Source organism: Heteronotia binoei, chromosome 21, assembly GCF_032191835.1.
Source record: "Heteronotia binoei isolate CCM8104 ecotype False Entrance Well chromosome 21, APGP_CSIRO_Hbin_v1, whole genome shotgun sequence".
Lineage (NCBI taxonomy): Eukaryota > Metazoa > Chordata > Lepidosauria > Squamata > Gekkonidae > Heteronotia > Heteronotia binoei.
In genome coordinates, this window is record NC_083243.1 from 53,461,417 (window position 1) to 53,473,628 (window position 12,212).

Sequence of the window (12,212 nt, forward strand, 5' to 3'; positions counted from 1 at the left end):
TCCTTTCCCCAAACTGAGACCTTTTCAGTGTCGATTCTAATAAGGACAGAAAAAAAAAATGTCTTGATTTTTTTAAAAACTGAAAAGGATATTTGAGGACTAGTACAGCATAGTGGCTAAACTGCAAATTAAAAAGATTCCAGATTGAATGGTGTCTCTGCCATAAACTTACTAAGTGGCTTTTAGTGAGCTCAAATATCTGATATGGAGATAGAATTGTTGCAAGGATTACAAGATGATAAGGAAAGTTATTTGGAAATTCCACATAAAACATTGTTAATAATTAGATGCATTTTAAAGTCAGGAGAGATTCAACAGTAAACAAGTACTTTTCAGGAAGAAGAAAAGTTTTATGTGTGATGAATACTGAGTAATACATTTATTCATATGACATTTATTATCTCAGATTTCTCCAAAGCACTCAAGCTGGCATATGGTTTTTCCCCATTCCAGTTTTATCCCCACAACAGCTCTGTGAGGTAGGTTATGTTTACAGAGACTGACTGGGCCAAGGTCACTCAGTAAGCTTCATGACAGAATGCAAATTTGAATCTTGGTCTCCCAGAGTCTAACCCAGTACCGTAAACACCACACCACATGGACTGACTCAATGTAGTTAGATGTCACAAAATAAATGGCAGTGCCATAACTACACAAGTGGTACAGGCCACCAGGAACACTTATAACCTTATCATGTGGAGTGCTAACTTTCTCTCCAGCTAACTAGCTACAGTTGTATATCCAACTAGGTCATGTAAAAAAATATACAGGAATTCCCAAGTACACATAGTGAGTTGAAGACACTGTGCTCAGCTGGCAGCCTTCCCCACAGGTGTGATGAGGTACCTTTCATTGGTTCTGGTGCTTCTCTTTAAGACTTGTTTGTAGCAGCTGGGTTGCATCCCTGTTTCAAACTCAGAAGACTCCCTTTGCTAAAATAAAACTCTGGGGATAAGTCTTCTCAGTTTTCAGATACTTCCTCCAGACATGGTTTCCTCAGCTTTCAGCCAGCTCCTCAGCTAAGATTTAAAGCTTTTAGTTGGCTTGTCTCTCTCAGAGTTCTCCAGTTTCCCTACACATTGGGACTAGTCAGCAGGCTTTCCCCATGTTAACTTTTAGCTAACCATTTCTCATGTGGGGTTTTCTACAAGTGCTTATGAAAGCTTAATCCTGTCTGGTACTTTTGATGCTAACCACATAGTAAGAGATCTTTGCTTATGAGGTCGTAATTTCACTTAGAGTGCCAGATTCTCTCTTGTCAAAAGATCACTGAATGATATTCTTACCATAACACTTCTCTGTGGTGTTTTATTTTTACAACAGGATTATATTGTTGACTCATACTTGTGGTCTCCTGGGAAAGACCCATATATAATACCACTGGCATAAACAGTAATGTCTCTTTTGTAGCTATACATTTTCTTTTCTCCCTATGGTATATTTCATGTTTTATGTTCTCAAATTTGTCAAGATTGTTAATCTCATTCTGCATCTTCCTACATTTTTTGTGACTTTGCTATCACCCACAAAGGAGAAAAGAGAATTCCCTGCTACATCCAGGTGCTATATATGATATTTAGATTTTTATCTACCTTGAGGGCCTTTTGCAAAACATCTTCTGCAAATCATCTTCTGTTGTATTTTATTTAAATAAGAGCAATTAATCACAATAGGTTTTGACTGTTTCTTCCATTAAGTGTATTTTTGTTTGGTTGTTGCTGAGAGGCTATTGCATCAGATCTCCTTGGCAAAAAATTAAAGGAGGAAGACAATAGTTTATGAATGTATGTACATATACATGTCTGCAAAGTACAACAAACTATAGAGCAGTCCTACTGGATAAGGTCAAGAGTCCAACTAGTCCAGCGTCCTGATTCCCACAGTGGTCAGATGCCACAGGAAGCCCATGAACAAGGCACAAAGGCTAACACATCCACCTGTTGCCAATCCCCAGCAACAAGTATTCAGAGATACACAGGCTCTGAACATGAAAGTTCAATTTAGCCAAATTGGCGATAGTCATTTATTTTGTTTAATGCCTTTTTACAGCCTTCCAAACTAGTAGCCATACCACATTGTGTAACCCAAATTGTACAGGTTAATTATTGCATTGCATGAGAAAGTATTGCCTTTTACATGTCCATTTCACTTGGCGCCTCAACCTTCCATTACTATGGGAGAGTGAGAAGCTGTCAACCATGGCCCCAAATTCAGGCCCCATTGCTATGTAAAGTTAGGATTATTTTTTTTTTGCCCCAGTGTGCATCGCTTTACACTTAATTAAATGAACATCATTTGGCAAGTTGTCACCCATTCATTTAGGGCTTCATTGTAACATTACACAATTCACATGATTTTTGTTGATTTATGGTCCTGTAAGCTAGGCTGTGGGAACAGAAGAGTTGCACCCTATTTGCATAATGAGGCTGATAAGAGCAGGGAGGCTATTCTTCCTATTGTTTTTTTTTTCTCCTCCTGATTGATAAAGGAAATTACTTGCCAAACTGGAGCCAAAGGAGTAATATATCCACAAAGTAATACTTTTGTTTGCAGGATCAAATGAAGAGAGATAGAGATCGCATATAGATATTTTAAAAATGCTGTTTGTTTAATGGATGCTTTGAGTCCCAAAAATAAGACCTCTGGTGGCAAACAGGGCCCTCAATCAGGGTTGCCAACTCTGGCTTGGAAAATCCCTAGGTATTTGGGGGTGGAGTCTGGTAGCCTGTAATTTGGGGAGGGGAAAGAACATAAGAGAAGCCATGTTGGATCAGGCCAATGGCCCATCCAGTCAAACGCTCTGTGTCACACAGTGGCAAAAAAACCAGGTGTCAAAACCCAGACTTCAACAGGGTATAATGCCATAGAATTAGGGTTGCCAAGTCCAATTTAAGAAATATCTGGGGACTTTGGGGGTGGAGCCAGGAGACTTTGGGGGTGGAGCCAAGATCAAGGCTGTGACAAGCATCCTTGAACTTCAAAGGGAGTTCTGGCCATCACATTGAAAGGGCCATCACCTTTTCAGTGCCTTCCTTCCATAGGAAATAATGAAGGATAGGGGCACCTTCTTTTGGGGCTCATAGAATTGGACTCCCTGGTCCAATCTTTTTGAAACTTGGGAGGTATTTTGGGGAGAGACACTAGCTGTTATACTGAAAATTTGGTGCCTCTACTCCAAAAAACATCCCCCCAGAGCCCCAGATACCAGCGGATCACTTCTCCATGATTTTCTATGGGAATAAATCTCCATAGGGAATAACAGAGTTCCCAGCAGACATTTCCCTCCCCTCCCCCTGCTTTCTGACGACCCTGAAGCGGGGGGAGGGCCTCTAAACCAGGGGATCCCCTGCCCCCACCTGGGGATTGGCAACCCTACATAGAATCCATTCTCTAAAGCATGGGTGGCCAATGGTAGCTCGCCAGAAGTTTTTTGCCTACAACTCCCATCAGCCCCAGCTAGCATGGCCAATGGCTGGGGCTAATGGGAGTTGTAGGCAAAAAACATCTGGAGAGCTACCATTGGCCACCCCAGCTCTAAAGCAGTCATTTTCTTCAGGGGAACTGATTTCTGTCATTTGCAGATCAGCTGTTAATTATGGGAGATCTCCAGATCCTACCTGGAAGCTGGCACATCTACCCTTAATGTCTTTAATTACCATATAAGATGCTGGTAATCTGAGGGAATTTAATAGGCACTATCAGCTGGCTAACATTTAGTTAAATAAAAGCAAGGGAAATGAAACCATGTTCTCAGGCCTACAAGTGCTGCAGTGGGTGGGGTACTGTTGAAATCACTAGCACCTTTTTTCACATACCAAGTACTTGACAAACTGCCCTTCAGCAAACCTCACCATGTTACTTCTCATCTCCATTACCAGATCATTTATGAACAAATAGAATCGGCTGTCATTTAGATCTTTGGGGATTCTACCGCCTTCTTGTGAAAACTGTCCATTTATTCCTCCTCTTCCTGATATTTAACCAACAGCTTCCACCAATTTACCTGGAACAAACTTCAGAGCAGGCTCAAGACATTTTGCTGCCCCAGGCACACCTGGGCAATGTGGGCTGGGAGGCCTTGGCCTCTACCATCTCCCTCCAAATGCACTTCAGTTGGCTGAGAGGAAGGTGAGCCCAGAACTCCCAGCTTGTGCCACCTGCAGCTAAAAAAAAGATAAGATTGCTGGGAATTGGGGAGGTGTGGATCAGGGTCACCAATTTCTCTCTGTAGCACCCATGAGTGAGATTCAAGAAGATGAGCCCAGTTAGGGGCAGGGGATCTCCTGGTTTGGAGGCTCTCCCCCTTCAGGGTTATCAGAACGTGGGTCGGGAGGGGGAAGAGGGAAATGTCTGCTGGGCACTCCATTATACCCTATGGAGATATAATGGAGAATTGATCTGTGGGTATCTGAGGCAGCTGTTTTTGAGGTAGAGACACCAAATTTTCAGCATAGCATTCAGTGCCTCTCTTCAAAACACCTCCCAAGTTTCTAAAAGTTCAGATCAAGGGGTCCAATTCTATGAGCCCCAAAAGAAGGTGCCCCTATCCATCATTATTTCCAAATGGAGGGAAGGCATTTAAAAGGTGTGAAGTCCCTTTAAATGTGATGGCCAGAACTCCCTTCAGCATTCAATCGTGCTTGTCACAACCTTGTTCCTGGTTCCACCTGCAATGTCCCCAGATTTTTCCTGAGGTAGACCTGGCAACCCTAGTGGAACTTGCCTTGGAACCCGCAAGTATAAAGGTGGAGTAAACAATACCTATCACTTCTTCCCACACCATCCACCTTCCTTAAATTGTGATTACCAAGCAGATGCTTCGGTTACTTGTCAAGTGAGCTGGTCTTGCAGACCTTAGGCTGTATACATTCCATAGAAACTTAATCCTCCAACTCTGATTTTGTCTTGTCCCCCCCCCCCCCCCCATTATTCCAAATGGCAAAAGGGAGGAAATTTTCTAAAATTGCAAAGGGATTTCTTGCACTACTCTGAAAGCTAGTTCTGTGTGCAATGAATTTCATTTTGCAAGGATATTGACAGTTTCCTAGATCAAGTTTGTGGTTAGGTCCTGCTTGGAGTCTTTCTGGGTCAGGTCCACAAGAAGGTACCCGTTAGACTCACTGGTATGAAGGAAGGAAACTGGGTATGCTGCTCCTGCTACCATTGATCTTGTGCCACTTTCTTTCTCTCTTGATTCGCCTGCTAAAACGGCTATTTTATCCAGGGGAACTGATCTCTGTTGTCTGAAGATCAGTTGTCCTTCCAGGAGATCTCCAGGTCCTACCTGGATATTGGCAACCCTAGCCAACTGGAAAGGAGTGATAGTTATAAGCACAATAGTGAGGGCTTCTAAAGAGCAGAAGGATCTTAAATTTCCCTCTTTGGAATTCTGATAAGTTGACAGCTATTGATCTGCCTGATGCAGGTTGACCACTGACATCACTAGGAAGAGACAAAGCAAGTCTGGAATAACTTCAGGGGCTGCTCCTGCCCTTCGGCTGTGACTGAGATGGGAAAAACTTAATAGTATCTGCTGGCACCACCTCCCTGGAGCTCACTGCCCAGAAACTGCTTGTTAAGTCTCTGCAGTGGTCATAGAGGTGGAGTGAATGAATAAAAATAAAAGAATTAATTGATAGCCAGAGTTCAATCATTTCTAGTGGATTCCAGTTAAGATCAGAGCCTGTGGTAATGGCTGAAATTGGAAAAGTAACTCCCTTTGCTTGACTTCTGGTACTCTGTATCATAATTCAGGGTGTCCAAAGATTACTGCTGTGTTTAGTCATCATTAAACTCTGCAAGGTGGGGAGGAATTATAAATCAAGGCCTGACTTTCACAGTATCTGTGGCTGATTCAGAAGTCTTTGGCTTGCGCAGCCTTATGGAAGAAAGACTGGAATTCATTACCTTATGAAGAGCAGGGGTGCCAGGTCTCCCCTGGCCATTGGTGGGGAGTAGAGGGGCTAGATTGCTGATCCAATTTGGAAAACTCCTGGAGATTTGAGGATGGAACCTGGGGAGGACATGGACCTCAGTGGGGTACTGTGCCATAGAGGCCATGCTCCAAAGCACCCATTTTCTCCAGGGAAATTGATCTCTGTAGTCTGGAGATGAGGTGTAATTTCAGGGGATCCCCAGATCCTACCTGGAGGCTAGCATCATGGCATCCCTCATGAAGAGTGTTTTGTTCAGGAGAAGGTTGAGACCCAACATTCTGATCATATGAAAAGGTCCTAAGAGATGGCTTGCCTTCACTGAGCAAGAAATTATACAGCCCTTTTCTGTCACCCACATATCTGACTTATTCAGTTGCTGCAGAACTGCCATTCTTTTTGTTGTGTTTTAAGATTCTGCATTTGCCATTGTAATTTTCTCACCACTCTCTCTGCTGTCATCACTGTCTCAAGGGTTTGTTCTTCTGCAGAGCCTTTATTTCTCTTGAGTCTGTTGGCAAAGGAGGTGTTAAAGCAGATCTACTGGTGGATGTTGCAGCAGCCCAGGCCCTTTATTAGCGAGCCAAAGAATGAATGTTCTGCATTGCTTTTGCTCATGCTGCCCACCTGATGGCTACCTCTAATTTTGACACCACCTGCTACAGGGCAGGGTTGCCAGTCACTTGGACTGTTAGCAATTAATTTGTGTCCCTAATGTGGCACAAGTTTGGAAGAAGAGGAGGAAAGGAGGAATGAACCAAACAAAAGAAAATGAGAGAAATTTATAGATTGCACACACTTTGGATTTAATGAGATATAACAGTTTCTGGAGCTGATTTTATATCCTTCATGGCCAATAAATGCAGGGCAATGATATTAATGGAGGAGCAAGTAGTAAGAAATGTAGGCTTCTATAAGAAAATTATAGTATGGTTTTTCTTTAAGAACATTCCTCTAGGAATTGTCAGGCCTACAAATGCTATCTGGGGGAGAGGGTGTAATTGAAATAGATAACTTTTGTGGATAGTTGCTGTGCAACATTTATAGCTCAGACTAAAGATGATTTTGAATTGATTTGAACCATAAAGGTGATATGTGCAAAAATATGTTTTTATACCCACAGAGACACTTTGGTTTTTTAAATTACATTCTTCAAGTAGGGGGCTGCATATTATGCCAAGCAGCTGCACACCATGCCGATCAGCTGCAAATTTAGTCAAAAGAAACATGACCATGTTGTACTTTGACTAGGTGAACTGCATACAAAATAGTGGCTTTGTGCACATTGACCTAAAAAGTATGTACAACAAAAAAATTGCATCCCTGGAGGCAGGAGGGCCACTGCCACACTGCTCCAAAATTAGCTTATTTCCCAAACAATGTGTGTTGCCAGAGAATGAGAATTACTAAATATCAATAATTAAGGCATTCTTTTGAAACTCTATCTTTTTCTAAAATATAGAGTGTCTTATGTCAAAGTTAGCAGAAATGCAACAGTAATTGAAATCTAAACATTTAGGGAAGTACTATATTCAGAGTAATTTCCATACCCTTTATTTCCTAAGCACAAGTAAAACAAAACATGGCACTGCCTATGTTGATATACTTGCTATTGAAAAGTTCAGTCAGAATGTTTTGTGATTAGGGTTGCCAGGTTTGACACAAGAAATATCTGGGGACTTTGGGGGTGGAGCCAGGAGAAGGGTTGTGACAGGCACAACTGAACTCCAAAGGACCGAATGTCTTTTAAATGCCTTCCCTCCATTTGGAAATAATGAAGGATGGGGGCACCTTCTTTTGGGACTCATAGAATTGGACCCCGTGGTTCAATCTTTTTGAAACTTGGGGGATGTTTTGAGGAGAGGCAGTGGATGCCATGCTGGAAATTTGGTGCTTCTATCTCAAAAACAGCCCCTCCCAGAGCTGCCAATATCCACAGATCAATTCTCCATTGTACTTTATGGAAACTGGTCTCCACAGGGTATAATGAAGTGCCTAGAACACATTTCCCTCCCCCTTCACTTTCTGATGTCCTTGAAGTAGGGGAAGGGCGTCCAAATTGAGGGATCCTCTGCCCTCAACTGGGGATTGGCAACCCTATTTGTGATGGTATTTTCATTCTCATGTGTTTTGAAAGGCCACATTTCTGGAAAAAAATGGCAAATATCACCTCCTACATCCTGCAACTTACACGCAAGATATTACAGTGTTCAAAATACACATGTAGAAGTTTAGAGTATGTTTAGCAACTTTAAGAAAAATCATACTGATATTCCATTACATTTTAAAATTATTTTAACTACAGTGCATCGCCATTAGATATTGTTTGTATATATTACACTAGTATAGAATACTACATATGTGTTGTTCAGGACAGCACTTGAAACTTCTGCCCAAATAGCCTTGATCTGGATAGCTCAGGCAAGCCCGATCTTGTCAGAGTTTGGAAGCTAAGCAGGGTTTTTTAGTTTAGTTTTAGTTTATTTACGATTTATATCCCGCCCTTCCCACCAAAGTGGCTCAGGGCGGCTCACAGCACATAAAATCTAACATAAAAATATTAAATTTAAACATTTTACACAGTTAAAACATTAAAAAACATAACAGCAGTCTAATAAAACTACGCTCAATTTCCAATGCCAATTAGTTATAAGCCAGCCGGAAGAGGGCTGTCTTGCAGGCCCTGCGGAACTGAGCAAGGTCCCGCAGGGCCCTCACCTCTTCTGGCAGCTGGTTCCACCAGGAAGGGGCTATTACAGAGAAAGACTGTTCCTGGTAGATTTCAGGCCGGCTTCCTTTGGCCCGGGGACAACGAGAAGATTTTGGGTTCCCGATTTCAGTACTCTCTGGGGAACATGTGGGTTGATTGTGATTAGTACTTGGGTGGGGGAGACTTCCTTGAAATACCAAGTGCGGATGACAGGAGCAGACTTTACTCAGCCACCCTCTAGGCCCTCAGTAGAGGTCAGTCACCAGAAGTCACCATGACTTCCAGGTGTGCATGCACACACACATATAAAATACCAAAATTAAAACAAAAAACTTCTGCCCAAATAGAATAAACTCCCAGGCTCCAAATTAGTTCAGATGGGTAAGTCTTTCAAGCTGATTCTTGTTACACATTTTGTGCTCTTGGTATAGACATCAATGCAAAACACACACACTTCACTAAATTGGAAGGGTATATGCGCAGAGTGGTAAGCTGCAGTACTGCAGTCCAAGCTCTGCTCATGACCTGAGTTCAATCCCAGCAGAAGCTGGGTTCAGGTAGCTGGCTCAAGGTTGATTCAGCCTTCCATCCTTTTGAGGTTGGTAAAATGAGTACCCAGCTTGCTGGGGTAAAGTGTAAATGACTGGGGAAGGAAATGGCAAACCACCACGTAAAAAGTCTGCCATGAAAACGTTGAGAAAGCAACGTTACCCCAGAGTTGGAAATGACTGGTCCTTTGGTATATGTCTTTTTTAAAATACTTGGAAGGGGAAAAGATGCTTGAACTCCTGTTTCCAAATATTATAAAGGTATATATACAGAACTCTATATTCATGTACCATTCACAACTGAGAAGGCAGAAATGTTATTTATATTTGGGTACAGAATGCAATGTGAGAATAGCATCAGGAAAACGGCCTTTGGTTATTTTTTCAGGGGGAAGGGAGTTCTGGGACAGCCACCAAAGTGCTGTTTTACATCTTGTGTGACTTGGCATACTAATTGTTAAGAGGGCACAGCATCATTGAACAGTTTGAAACAGCTCTTCAAAATAACAGCAAGCCCTCTGTAGCCATATTGCATTACAATTTAGGGCTTCTTGTTCTCAAATGTCTGCAAAGAAGATTTCCTGCTTTTTATGCTTCCCCAGGTTTCTCTCTCATTTGTATTCATATGTTTACATATAGTGTTGTGTGCCAGTTTTCACAGTGTGTGGTCCAAGCCATTGTTAATCTGAATGTATACTTTTAGATCACACCACCCCCAAAGCGTCTGGCCCTGAGACACCCACAGGGCTGGCCTTTGCCTCTGTCCCTGCCTCTGCCACAGAGATGTCCTGTTTAAGTGAAAGCAGAAGACATATTAAAGTAAACAAACATCGACTTGTAAACTGGGAGTCACTGGACAGCTTTCCACACTCCTTGTTTTGACAGCAGTCCATCACGGACACATGTCTGGTTTGTTGACTGGGCCATTGCCAAGGCTGGGGCTGCCTCTGAGGGTTTTGTGAGGAATCTCAGAAAGGTGGTGGACGTGGCCTCAGGACCACAGCTTGTCAATGAAAATGTCCCTTGGATGTTATGCTGATGTTCCTCTGTGGAATTCCCCTCCTCCTTTGGCAGAAGGGAATCAGTTGCAAATGCTCAAAGCAATCTCTTTCATGACAAAGCCAAAAGATGGAGTCATTCCCCCAGAGATTTCCTTGCTGCTTTCTTGAATCTGAAAGCTCCTTCTTGTGCTTTGAAAGATGCCCATTTTCTGGGGATTTTTGTCTCTCTCCAGTTGGCTCTTTTTTCCTCTCTTGTCCTTTACTTGTTCTTCTATTTGCAGTGCCTTCCACAATGTACAATGCAGTGACATTTGTTATGCTATGTATAGGTCTGGTCACTCTATATAAAAAAGAATGGTATAGGTGGGAAAGATAAAGAAAAAGGCAATCCAAATGATCAAGTGGTTGGAGCATTTTCCCTATAAGAAAAGGCTGCATGAAGCCTTTGGGACTTTTAGTACAGACATTACAGAGGCTTATATAATGATAAGGGATTTGGAGAGGGCTGGTTAATAGAAAAATTTTCAGCCTGTCATATAATATTAGAATTCAGGGGTATGCAGTTGAATTGATTGGCAGGAAATTCAGGATAAGCAATGAAAGAACTTCTTCATATAACTCATAATGAGTTTATAGAATTCACTATTACAGAATGTGGTGATAGTCATTAGCCTAGGGTCAAACTCAGAATTACACCAGGATATCTTGGCCAGTTTATTTTTATTTAGTTCTGCTGTGTGAAGGGTTCTAGTCTGATTGAAGGTATGTGTGTGATTCATCTCAGCTGAACAGTTTAATGGAAAGGCTTAAATGCTCCCACCTTGTACCACTTCCCTGAGGTAATTAGCACCCCTCTGGCCTGCAATTATTAAACAAAAACATGGCAAAATCAGCAATGGATTCCTTGTATAACATGTAAATTGGCCCCTGGATTACTTTAAATGATTTGTCAGAGGACCAGGAGGGGGAGGAGCCTCAGCCAATAGATGAAAGAAAGGCTTGGCTCAGTAGATCTGCTGTGTGATTGAGAGAGCCTGGCAAAGCAAGCTATCCCTTCTCCCTTCCTCTCCAAGGGAGGAGGCTCAGCCAATGGAGAAAAGAGAGGTTTTGTTCTGTAACTCCTGTGCAATTGAGCAAGTCTTGCAAAGCAAACTGTTATGCAGAAGGAAGCAAGAGAGAGGCAGAAGGAAGCAGATGACAGCCAGTCGCTCAGGCACCTGATAGGAGCCCTCCAGGGGCCTGATTCGGTCCCCAGGCCGCATGTTTGACACCCCTGCCATAGGGTATAATGGAGTGCCCAGCAGGCATCCCCCCCCCGCTTTCTGATGACCCTGAAGTGGGGGGAGGTGGAGGATCCCCTGACCCAACTGGGGATTGGCAATCACCGGTTCAAACAATGAGAAGAGGCTGTTGCTTTCATGCCCTTCTCTGGGGGCTTCCTGAAGTCACATAACTGTGCTTGAGTGGAAACTAATTGGACCACTGGTCTGATTCAGCAGCATTTTTCTTATACTTTCTTATCTGCATAGATTCAAATGCTGCGTAGATTCAAATGCAACTGTCTTATTTGCATAGACTTGAAGTGTTGGACTGAAGCAATAGAACAAAGTTTGAATCCAATGGCACCTTTAAGACCAAGAGAGTTTAATTCTGGGTATAAACTTTTGTGTGCGCATTAAAGTTGTGGAAGAATGAGGGCTTTACCCCAAGTCTAGTTTTCTGTGGGTCAGTTGAAACATAAAGTAGATTTACTAAATAGTTAATTTGCAGTGTCTATATTACATCTTCAGTGAATCAGTGTGGGAACAACTAGAATCTCTGGGTGAAGACACAGCACATGACGATTTCCTCAGTGACCATGGCTTCACAACTGAAATTATGAGATGGGCCATTTTGGAATAGAAAGGAATTTAGAATTGGCTAGAGACATACTGTAATGTCCTTGAATGATGCAATGTAGCAAAAATGCATTAAACCAAAATTGAAAGTGGAAAGCACAGCTAAATGTGTGACCGTAAAG

At 42.4% G+C, this 12,212-nt stretch overlaps 1 non-coding gene across 1 annotated transcript; it reads right to left on the minus strand.

Moving 5' to 3' along the window:
* Positions 1 to 604: 604 nt before the first annotated feature.
* Positions 605 to 730, minus strand: LOC132590354 (U6atac minor spliceosomal RNA). The gene has a single exon (XR_009556694.1). It is a non-coding gene; the product is annotated as a U6atac minor spliceosomal RNA (small nuclear RNA).
* Positions 731 to 12,212: the final 11,482 nt, after the last annotated feature.